The following is a 12,891-nucleotide window of genomic DNA, read 5'->3' on the forward strand; positions in this document are numbered from 1 at the left end:
TCATCAAAACCTTGCGGATTCTCGGAAGAAAAAAGAGTATCAAAATATGTAGCCACATGTTCTGCCAACTCTTCCTTATTTGATCGCCATACATCATTGTCATCAAGCAAACCTAAAATTGTATTTTTATGCTTCCTGCTACTTGCCTTGTGATGGAAATAAGAGGTGTTTTTATCCCCATCACGAAGTTCATTTGATCTCGCTCTAGCATGCAAATAATACTCCTCTTGTTGATGTAATGTGTCAAATTCGTCTGAGAGACTATTGCAAAGATCCAACATTGCCGCATCAGGGTCTTTAGCTTGAGCTTCTTTTAATTTTTCTTCTGTTTTTCTTATTCTCTTTTTAAGATCACCAAAGCTCTTTGAAGCCCATAATGCTAGCGATTCTGCACATCTAGCAATTATGTCCGCAGGTCCATCATTCATACCAAAATGCCACGCCACAGCCACAACTTCTCCACATTCTGGTTTAGACAACCATAATGCTTCAAATCTGAACGGTTTTTTGGATCCTCCTCTTTCTTAGTAGTTATTCGTTGACAATAAAATGGGAGCATTGTCAGAATGGTACATGAGGAAGTGACGTACACTATAATTAGGGAATAGCGAATGCCGTCCTAAATCTGCAAATCTGCTAGGAAGCGATCTAGCCTTTCTCTCACAAAGGAAGATAGCGTAGTACCCCTTTGCCATGTAAAAATACTACCACAATACCCCAAATCACGGAGCCTGCAATTATCAATAGCTGTACGGAACCCGTCCATGACTCTCTCACTTCTCGGGTTACCTCCTTTATTCTCATTCTAACTCACAATCTCATTAAAGTCTCCAAACATAACACATGGGCAAGCACTATTTATTTAATTTTCCTCCATCATCGCCCATGTACGATGTTTATTCTCATTCTTCGGCCATCCAAAAATTCCAACCGCCCTCCAAATCGGATTAGAATTATGATCAAGGATGTCACCAATAAAATGATGAGCGGAGTAGGAGTCAATCTTCACATCAATATCTCTCCACCAAAAACCAATACCTCTCGAATTCCCAGAACTACTAATACAAACTCCATTCACATAACCACAATTATTACGAATTTTCTCAAGACGACCTACATCGATCATTGTCTCTATTAAAAAGACAATGTTTAGTTTCTCTCTCCAACACCAGTCTAGGAGTGTTTTAACTGTCCACGGGTTTCCAAGCCCATGACAGTTCCAACTAAATATTTTCATTGTTGTTCGCGGGGTTAGCCGGCATCAACCTCCGCTACTTCATTAATAGATCGAACATCCATCGAAACATCAACAGATTCACTACCTTTTAACTTCTTTCCTTCACCACCACCATTCTCCAACTCTGAATCTTCCCCCAACATCCTACTCTTTCGTTTCTGTCCCCCTATCTCATCCACTAGCATGTCACTCCCTCCTACCCTCTTACTCACAAAGTTCCTGACTTTCTTTTTTGTTTTTTTAGTGAGTGAAGTAGTACCCTGCCCTACCCCAATATTGAAAGTAGTAGCATAGTCAGGCCCTACTACCCCTTTATTATCACCCACTAACTCCCTCAAAGAGCTCTGCTCCCCCCCCCCCCACTTTGTAGTATTTGGTAAAAGTAGTCTCCTCTCCATCACACTAATGGCCCCCACCTCCTTTTCAATATTCTCATCACTCCCCACACTCACGTCCCCAATGCTTCTACTGCCCATCTCACCCTTCTTGCCAACCTCCCCTTTAGCATTACTACTTGCAGAACAACTCTTAGAGTAAGGTTGTTTTGCAATAAATTCCAGCTTTTTTGCTCCACTAAGGATGTTCAACTCATTCTTGGTGAGGATTTTAGCCATGTTCCCCAGCCCAAACCCTTGTTCTGCATTTCATCCGGAACATTAAAATAATCCTATTCACTATGCCCCATCACACCACATAGGAAGCAAAAGAAAGGAAGATGTTCGTATTTCAGATATATTTTCACCATATTACCTTCTCTATTCTTTACATTCTGGAATCTGCGTAGCGGCTTGCTAACATCTAGCATCACCTTTTATCAATCCCTAGAGCATCTTCCTCAATTTCGATTAATTCACCCAAATTAGAAGCAATGGCCTTCATATGAGCATCATATCTGCAATTGAAAGGTAGGTTTTCGAGACGAATCCAAAAAGGAGAATGTGTAAGTTTTACCTCGTTTGGTTGTTTATCTGCAGTAATACCATTAAGAAGCAGCAAATTTTGTTCGAAGCACCATGGACGCCCCGATAGAACTTTCTCCTTTATCGCGCCAATGGAAGAATTGGAAGACAAACAGATTAGCCCCAATTCCTCTAATTGCTACCTTACCCTTCATTGCCCAAGATTGGGTAATTGTGCGTTTAAACGCCTCTGCATTCACCCCTATGTCAGTCAGTAATTTCCCAAAAAGCATTAGAGATACTTTCGCATTTTGTTCAGTTGAATTAACCCCGCCAATGTCCACGATTTCATTCTCATCCTCCTCAATGTTCAGGTTCGAGTATTTTTTAATTAGGTCGTCTCCCATCGAAGCCGGAGAATAACCACGCCAAGATCGGTGGTAGGGTTCGCCTTTCTCTCGACGGAGAATATCCTCTCTTTCCAGGGAGTAATTTTGTTTTTGTCTTTGTTTAGGAGATGTGGAAGTTATAAAAAGCAATAGAGAAGTAGAAGTTATTTAATTGGAGGTTATAAGTTAAAAAAAATATGCATGAGATTTAAGAATTGAATTTTTGAAGAGCTGTGATTAAATGACTCTCCAATTATATATAAGACTTATTTATTGAAATGAAATTATTTTTATTTATTTTCTTTATAACTCTTTTTTAAATTATTGTTTTTATTTTTTTACTTAATTGAAATTATTCTTATCAAACTGAAATTATTTTTATTAAACTGAATTAATTTTTTACTGAATTGAAATTATAAAATTATTTTTATAGACTATAATTTTTTTTAAGATGGAGTGAACAGGGCCTAAGTAATATTTTCATGAGATAGCGGTAGAAAATTGAAAGAGTGCTTAACATAAATTCATAACGGGCGTACGGGACATAGCGGGTTATCAGTCGGGTTCAATTGAGTTTAATTGGGTTGGGGGACCTTTTGGTAGATATTTTTTTATTGAGATAATTCTAATAAGATCCTACATGACTATATTTTTACTCGAACTTATGCACATGTATAAATCATGAAAAGACGAGAAATTGTTATATACACTTGAGTGTAAGGTGCAAAGTGTATTCTGCTCATTTGATGTTTTTTTGCTCATTTTAAAATCTAAAATGAGCAAAATTATATGAAATGAGGAAAAAAAAATAAAAAAAAAAAAATAACATCTTTGGGTGCACCTACCTCTATGTATACCCGGGTGTTTATAAAATGTTCTCCAAAAAGACAGTCAAAGGGTGAATGACGGAAAAGTCAAGGGAAAAAAAATTCTAAGAAACAAAAAATGGGTTGATGAGGATTATGAGAGAAGAAAGATATAGAATATAAATTAAAATAAAGATGTCCAAAAAATGATGCACTAAAATAAAAATGGACAATTGACATAAGTGACACACTTAATAAATAAATAATAAAAAAAGATAGAGAGAAAGAGAGTAATACTTTAAAAGACGTACTACCTCTGTTTCTTATAAGTGAAATATTTGACTCTATACACTATTTACCTAATCTACTTTGACTTATTTTAGTGATTTAAACATAAAAAAATATAGCTTGTGGTCTGTACTTGCCGGAATCATTTTAATGAGTAATTTATTATTATTCAATTGTTATCATTTTACTTATTGAAAATTAAGGATATTATTGGTCAAAGTTTTGTATATACATACATTTAATTGTTAAAAACTGCACGACCTAGAAAAAAAATAAACAATTTTGTTTCAAATTGTGACCGATCTGATCGTTTAACCTGAAACCCGATTTGTAAGCGACCTTAATTAACTCAACCCGAATCTAAATTATTTGAGCTTGTCTAAACTTAACCCGGCACCGATTTGACCAAACCTGAACTCAACCCGACCTGAAACTGATTGACAGGCTAGTTACGTACCTATCAAATATAAACCTAACTAGACCACTAATATGTAGACAACAAGCTAAGTAAGGGTCGAATCCCAAGATAATATAGTTTAAATAATTAATGACTCAAGCAATTACTAAGGCAACTAAGCACGTCATAAGCTTGGGAAATTTCTTCCTTTCCTAAGCTTTTCATCTTCTTCTTGTTGGGTTTTGCAGTGTTCGACACCGTGCGAAAACAAAACCCGATAACCGGATCGCATGCATAATAATTACAACATAAAAAGCATGCAAATAAACATAAACATAAGATAAGGGAGAGAAGAGAGAGAAAGAATGCTCACCCTATTAGCGTGCTTCGTTCAACCGTTAAGCTTGGACTTGAAAGCTTCAAGTTCCGCAAGTGCGAGAACCTCCGACGGCTCACACCCTCGCTACCGAACCGTAACCGGTCCCTACCCCGAATCTTAGTTGGGCTAGACCAAACTAACTTAGAGTTTACGAACAAAGGTTTTCTCGCTTTTGGAGATCCCTTAAAGTTCACCAACTCAAGTGAAATTCCCAATACCCAATGATGGGTATTTATACGGAAATCTCTCCAAGAATTCCCATCATCTATCAATGTGGGATAGTTGGTAAAAAGCAAAAATAAGATTAAATTTAAATCCAAATTAAATTAAAAACCAAAATGATCATCAAACGACAAATGGCGCAAGGAGATCAAGGGAGTAGGTAAGGACAGCAAAGGGAAGGACCACCTTCCCTTGCTCCCTAAGCAAGTAGGCAACACCAAGCATGTGGCGCCAGCTTGCCCCAGCCTTGGTCACCAAGGCACGCCTTGCTGGCAAACTAGTGCTCGGCTGGGCCTGCCAGCCAGCTCGCACACATGCACAGCCCGGCAAGCAAGCCTCGCACGCAATGCGGGCTGCTGCGCTGTGTTCTGCTGTTGCTGTTACTGCCAGCGAGGCCCAGCACGCCTCTCTGGTGCACCTCCCCGCATGCACACTCGCCATGCTGACGAGTCTTGCTCGCATGGCTGCTCGCCCAGCCAGTGCATGTGTTGCATGCTGGGCTTTGTGCCAAACCTTGCCTTACGGCAAGGAGCCCGACTAGCCATGCTAGCCTACCTAGCCCTCGATTGGCTAGGCCATATCAAGGCTAGGATTTTAACACGCGTTAACTTGTTGTTTGACTGATTTTTCTGTCTCATGGACTCATAAATTCGACTCGACTTTCGATGCTCAGCTTTGACGCTCAGAGTTGGTATCTGACGTCTTAGTTCGTAAAATCTCTATTAACTCATTTAATCCTTCGGATTAATTCGTCACTTCAGTTAGGTTACACGATTGGGTGTGACCCGAAGGGTTTAGTCAAGATTAAGCTGTAATATTAATTATTCATTAATACTACTGATCGAAAGCGGCCTCTAGCTAGGCATTCCGATCACTTGATCTCACTGAAATAATTAGTTTTTAATTAATTCCGAACCCTCTATCGGAATAATACACTTTTTCGAAGAACACCATTCCTTTCAATCTCTCACTTGTCCTCCCGGACAAGTGTGCTAATTGTGTATAGCATGTTTCCTATGTCACTTAATGTCTCTTCATGAACTATAAGGTAAGATTCATCGTCATCCTTATTAAGTCCAGAAGTGTTTCTCGATTTTCGAGTTCGACTGTCAATAAGCAGATAATTTCTAAAATCCATCTGAGCACGGCCATGCATTTTCACAGTCTCGCTGTTCGAGAGGCCTTGTAAACAACAAAGACATGTTCCCTATTGTTAATAGGGGGACATTCCCAGTCTTACATTGTTAGCTTCCCTTACTAAGAGGCCCTAGCCGCCCAAGTGTAGCCTTTATAATCCCTTGTACGACAGACGTTTGACAACATCAAAGCGGACTAGTACTCAAACAAGAGAACTTACAATACTCATGGTTGAGGAAAAAGGTTTCGATAGCCATAATGAGTAATATACTTATGACGATTGTTAAATCTCTTAAAGTATTCTCATAGGTCGATCCAGTATAGCTCCAAACCAATACCTGTGCAAATGATTTATGAAATTCTTATCCTTGTAGCACAAGAAACGGTGCTATAAATCATACTACACACTGATCTCATGTGGTCATTAGTCGTCCAACTTTCAAATGATCTCGATTAGGGATAATTTTTATATAATATTCAACGTTCACTTAATAGGTGTTCCTTTATCCAAGACATTGTCTTAATACCCTATTTTAAATATTCTCAAATCAAATGGACTCATTATTTAATTCTAAACCACAATAAATTAGTTTGTCTAATAATTAGTAAAATTTTATTCCACTATGAAACTTTCAAATGTTTCATCTTATGATAAATGGTTTTCCCAAAAATTTTAAGAGTAATACTCTTAACAAAACATTTATAGAAATCACACCCATATCTAACATTCTTGAATTCTTTCATGCAATTGTGAATGTTGTGGTTCACTTATTGCATAGGTTTAGTTATGATTACTTTGCAAATCTTAGCATCTTTATTATCGAACCTTCATAATAAGATGATAAATTCGAGTGTGTTATGGATTATATATGTGATTTAGGATTTATTGTCCAAGTGATGGATCCCACTCATTTTTCATGATTTGAGATCTTCAACTTGACAACCTACAATCATCAAAGTTCAACAACGAACTATCTACTTAACAACTTCCTTATTATTGCCTCTAAGGCAGCAATGTTCTCAACATATACTTTTGTAGATTTCCTAATGATGCTTTGTTTGGATTTTACTCCAACTGGCTCACAATGATTTGGATACCCTAATCATTTGTGATTATGGAAATTTACCTTATATTTCCGCACACTATACATGGACATAAGTTCATGTTGCCATTCTTAAGCCACGATGTGTTTTAACCTCGTGCTTATAAATGGCTTCCTCATCAAGGATCTAATCCTTACTGAGGTTGTGCTTGCAACATCAATACTCTAATTATATTTGTTTCCATGCATCAAGAACTCATCCTTTTACTTAACCAAGTACTTTGGATGTTCTTGATCATAATCTAACGATCCATTGCTTAGATTCAAGTCGATTGATATTTTATACTTATCATGCTCTAATTAAGCATGCAGGTCATGTGACGATTCTATATTGTAGCATACATGATGGATTCAATTTCTGAAATATTCCCAATTTCATCCCATTCATGTGACTTTTAGCACATCCAGTTTCACTGCGTCTTGCTAAACTATTTGCTATATGATACGGCTGAAAGTCTCTACTAGAGTATTTCTTGTTTGACTTAGTAGTTGCCTAGCTTGTACTTAGTTCAAACATTTAGTTTTATACATATGGGTCGAAAACTTTTCAAGTCCTTCATGTTTAACACGGTAAATTCCCTTACTTGTTCAAACATTTTATTAAGTCTAGCCAATAGATCTTAATTCCCAATATGTACTAAGTATCGCCTTTAGCTTGGTCCATCATTGAAAAATTCTTTCAATTCTAAGCATTTAGCATTTGATAGTTATTTTACAATAGAGTTCGTAAACTTCTTATTGGACCTTACAAAATTGACTTTTGCTCCCACTAAACTTCTTTATTCAAAGAATTTCCATATTTCTCAACAAGCCAAACCTTATATTAACTTTATGAGAAAATCCATTCTAATTCCTACATGCTTCCCTCAATCCACCAATGGATTTCTTGAGCTTGCTTTCAAATCTAGCATTATTTAGATTAATCAAAACCCATAGTCTCTTACAAAATCCTATTTTTTAGGAAGGCGGTTTTGGTATCTATTTTGCCATATTTCATATGCGCAATTTTGCTAGAATAATCACGAAATGACTAAAGCATTCCAATTATTGAATATTATTAAAATCAATGCCGTAAATTTAATTGTAACCATTTCAACCAATCTAGCTATGTATGCATATACATTTCTATATTTGTTAGTTTTCTCCTTGAAAACTTATTTGCAATTGATGAGTCTTAACCCTTCATGCAAATTAATCAAGTTTCAAACATGATTTTCAAACATGGAGTTTGTTTCGGATTTTTATGGCCTCTAACCATTATTCGGAATTTGGATTTGTCGTAGCTAATTTACAAGACATTATTCCCTTATCATCCAATAGTAAATAGTATGCTTGTAAGTCTTAGGTTTATTTCTAGCTTAATAGAAACTTACAGGATTCGATCCAAGTCTTTTGGTGAATTATATACCTATACGGGGTAATTGCATCAAACACTGAGTCTCAAGGCGCTTTTAAAGCCCTTTGATTATTTTGATCTTACTCCCACACTTCTAAAGTTTTTATGAGTAATGAATTCTCTTATAAGGCACTTGTAAAGTCCTTTGAGTATTCTTGATCAATCATTCTTATGAAGCCCTTCTAAAGTCTTCCGAGATTCTCATTTCTAGTTTGTTTCTAATCTCGATGGTCATGAAGTTCATTTTCCTCCCACTTGTAGTTTTGGAAATGTGTTATTTTCCAGAAAGACACCACTTAGAGCAACAAATACTATGTTCTCAATCAGGTTGTGGAAGTAATGAACATAGTCTCACTTGAATGCTTACAAAGAGACATGTATATTATCTTTGGGTAAAAGTTCATTGTGAAACAAACAGTTAGTTCCCACTCGAGCTACCTTAGCCCTTATTAAGCCACTTAGTTCCCACTAAGACACTTAGCTCCCACTGAGCCAATGAACTCCCACTAAGCTAAGAGCCCTAGACATATACTTGAAAAGACGCTAGAAACTATTTCTATCCATAACTGAATATGGTGTCCTTTCCTAGCTTCGACATTTTATTTAGTGTAACATTAGTCATTTGTGCAAATCTTTAAGAACTTTATAGGAAGGGATGTGATCCATCATCGTTCGAGTCATTTCTAAATGGCATCGAGATCTTCGTGAAGACATAATATATTCTTTGTGGAGCTATTTATGAAATTTCAATTTCATAACTTTGAGATTATCACTTTTGGCTCAAGAAAACATCGCTCAATCTAATCTAGATGTTTTGATATCTTGCCAAGTCGATTCTATATTTCACTGAACTTTTGAGCTACTCATGATCCAATTTGTTCACTTTTGATGAATATAGTCATATTCTTTCAAATTTTATTGAAAACGTTGAAGTAATGGAATCCTCTTTAGCTTTTGGAGTCAATTGTCTATACCAAGCACAATAGCTCATTTCTTTATCAATTTCAACAAGTAAGACTTGCTTGCCTTAGAACGATTCCAAATCGATTAAATTTCAAGAGTCTATCTAATAGAGCCTTGAGTATGTTCTTATTGATGTGACATTGCTAAAGATAGATGGAACACAAATCATGTCCATGACTTGAACCTTGTGAGTTTACGTTAAGGAAATGTTTGTTTATAATCAAGCATCCTTGACTCATGGCTTGGACAACCATGCCATTCAAATAAAACCAACAACTATTTTTCTTTTACTTTAAATGTGAGTCTTTTCGTGTGTAAACGGATTGTTTGTTGATTATGGAACACAATAACCATTATTTGTTCCATCCTTAGCTTTAAAAGGTCTTTAAACAAAGCAGATGACCTTACAATTGATGTAGCATCACTTGCTTTATTCCAAGCTTGTAAGTCAATATCTTAGCTTAACTTCAATGGTTTGAGGTCACTTTAAAAGTGGAACACTCAAGCAATATTCAATACTTGTGAATATAGTGAGTTGCTAAGTTTAACTATGATAACATGAATCTTAGGTGGAATTGGAATCTCGAATTCCTTTTCTTTGTTCCTTGTTTCCTATATTTCTTATCATACATCATCTCATAACTTTAAGAACCATTTCTTTAAGTGTTTTGACTTTTATATTTTGTTAGGCATAATTAAGCATCTGATGTGTCGTAAAACAAAGTTCCATCTTTTCCTTTAATTCGTACTTGAATTACTACATCAATGAGTCCTACTCATTAGAGTATGAAGCGAAAAGATATGTTGGTTGTCAACTATTGACAATTTGAGTTTTTCAACTCAATACTTCATGTTTATCAAAACTACCTAGTATTTTGAATACATGATGTCCAAACGTCCTTTTGGACTAAGCCATAAAGTCATTTATGAGAAGTTGTATTCTAGAAATGTCTTTTCTTTCCTTGAGAACCATTCTCAAAAGATTTCTTTACCAATCGTTGGAAACACTATAATTTGATTTAGAATTCTACAAATATAAGTGCAAAGTATTACCATTTATCAAGATAACATAATAAGCATTGAAATACATGCAAACTAGCAATTTCAATTAACTTATTAACGTTCTATTCACACATTTAAAAATTTGTCCCAATTAGGCGAGAATAAAACGATTCCAATACCCAAAAATAAAATAGTGATTAAGCATGCTTTGGCTTGTCTTAACACTTAATATTTTAAGGTAAGCAATCCAATTGCTAATAGCTCTAAGCTACTCTTGGTTCGATAAAACGTCGCATCTAATGCTTTCTTGACGTTTATCTCCATTGCCACGATATCTAAGGACTCCTTACTGGTATTGTTGAGTTTAACCAAAACTAACGTGTATATGATGCCTTGCTTTGGCAAGCACACCGACATACCTTACTTCCCTAGGAAAGTAGTAATGCCTTGCTTTGGCATAGCCCATTATTATTCTCATTAGTTCCGTAAGTGTCGTTTTGTAATGGCAGATCTAACTCAATATTCTTTGGGACTTAGGGTTTCTATATTGGTTGATTTAAGTGAACTAAACTAATCATTCAACATTCGAAATCCTAAACATGCATCTAATATCGCAATTATATATAAGAAAAATATATATAGGGCATAAATAGAGATGCATTTTGGCAACTAGCATGACCCTTTAAAACTTGAGTCTTCAAATCTTCAAGGGCCCTCGTTGCGTCATCTTGGCTTCGTTTTCTTAGAAACGCCGTCTTCGAGTCATCACCACCAATCATGTAACTACTAGAAAAGCTAGGACTAATCTAAATAATTTAAGTACAACTAATGGCACGCAGTCCGTATTTAGATTTACAAAAATACAAAACGGAACGCAGTCCGTATTTAGATTTACAAAAATACAAAACGGAACGCAGTCCGTATTTACCATCCTAGTCGGGCCCCACTAGTTGCCATTTTGTAAAACCTGCATTAAAATATCTATTCCATTAATCCATTCACTAACGTGAACAGCCCATGCATTTTACAAATAATTCAAGCAATAATTCAAAACGAGCGCAAAACTAGTTACTAACTTAGGTGGTTAATCCAATTAACACGCCTAAATAAAACTAGTCAAAGTTGTTGTCTGATTATGTGAATTAATGCAATAATAATAGCTCAAAACTATTAATGAAGCTCCCACTAAATCCACATCCAACTTAATTAAAATTAATCCAATTCAAATTATTTAAGCCGGATAAACCAAAATTTAGCCAAAACTATTTTTCAAGTGCGGGAAAAATTAAGGCCTAGCCTCATTTTAATTAAAACAAAACCATAAAATAATAAACGAGGAAAAAGAGTGTCCCGGGTGTCAAAAGCTAGTAGCCCCAACCCTCGTATGCACGCAAGTGCTGGGCGCTGCCTAGCAGCCCCGACCTTGCGTGCCGAGCTGCTGCTGGGCGTTGCCTGGCAGCCCACACACCATGGCGCGCCTCGCTGATGCTGCTGTGTTGTTGTCGTGCCATGGAACTCACTCGCACATACGCCCTCCGCACCAAGCTGCTGCTATTGGCACACATCGCACACACACATGCGCTTGGCTCGGCAACAACATGCGGGCTGCGCAAGCAGCCCTGCTAGCCGAGCCTTAGTGCTCGAGGCCTTGTGCTTCGACTTCACTTGAGGTGCTTTCGGATTTAATTCCGAATTTATTTATTTATTTATTTATTTATTGTGTGACTTTAAAATTAATTCTAAATTTATTTTAGAGCTAATTTAAGCACTATTGAAAATAAAACAAGTCCAAATTAATTATATTCAATTTTTTAGTGCACAAACCAAAATTAATTCAAGAACCATTCTTTAAATTATCTTTGGCTCAACTTGATGCTACAAAAATTGAGGGCTATTCTCATAATTAATTCAACCAACATAAATTAATAATGAAATTTGACAAAATGGTTGAATAAATAATAATTTATCCAATCAAAAAATTTATCCAACACTTGTGCACATTTGAATATTGTAATCTTCCAATATGAAGAACAATAATTTTTCAAGCACAAGTATGAACATTTTAAGAATCTAATCAACTCAAAAATGATTAAAACCAAAAATTTGTTCATTGTGGATTTTAGAAAGTTAAGATCCAACCAAATAAAGATTAAATCTTTAACATTTTAGGGGCTTCAAAAATACATTTTCACCAAAAACGTTCACACTCTAAGCAATTAATTTGCAAAAATGTGAAATTGCAAGTTTATGTGAAAATAAGAGCTAACCAAATTAAGCACCAATTATGACTTCATAAACATGCTTAATGAGGGTTAAAATTGCAGAAGATTAATGGTATAATCAAACACATAATCAAACAAATGTATGTCATAATTAATCAAGGTTTAAAGATTTAAAATTTTCCGTCAAAACCAAAAACCCCTTGAAAAACCACTTTCTAGGTGGATTTTGGCTTCTGGAAGGCCATTTTTAAATACAATGTGGGTAATGAATATTAAAAAATTCGATTCCACCCAAAATTCACTAATTTTGAGTCAAAATCGGAGTTCGTAAGCCAAAAATAGCATAAAATACGATTTTAATACAATTAAAAACGAGCTCCTAATCTAATTAGGAAGCAAAACTAGATATTTAAATCCACTTTAAATCACATTAATTAATTTTTTAGTTGTA

Source organism: Chenopodium quinoa, unplaced genomic scaffold (assembly GCF_001683475.1).
Source record: "Chenopodium quinoa cultivar QQ74 unplaced genomic scaffold, ASM168347v1, whole genome shotgun sequence".
In the NCBI taxonomy this organism is placed as follows: Eukaryota; Viridiplantae; Streptophyta; class Magnoliopsida; order Caryophyllales; family Amaranthaceae; genus Chenopodium; species Chenopodium quinoa.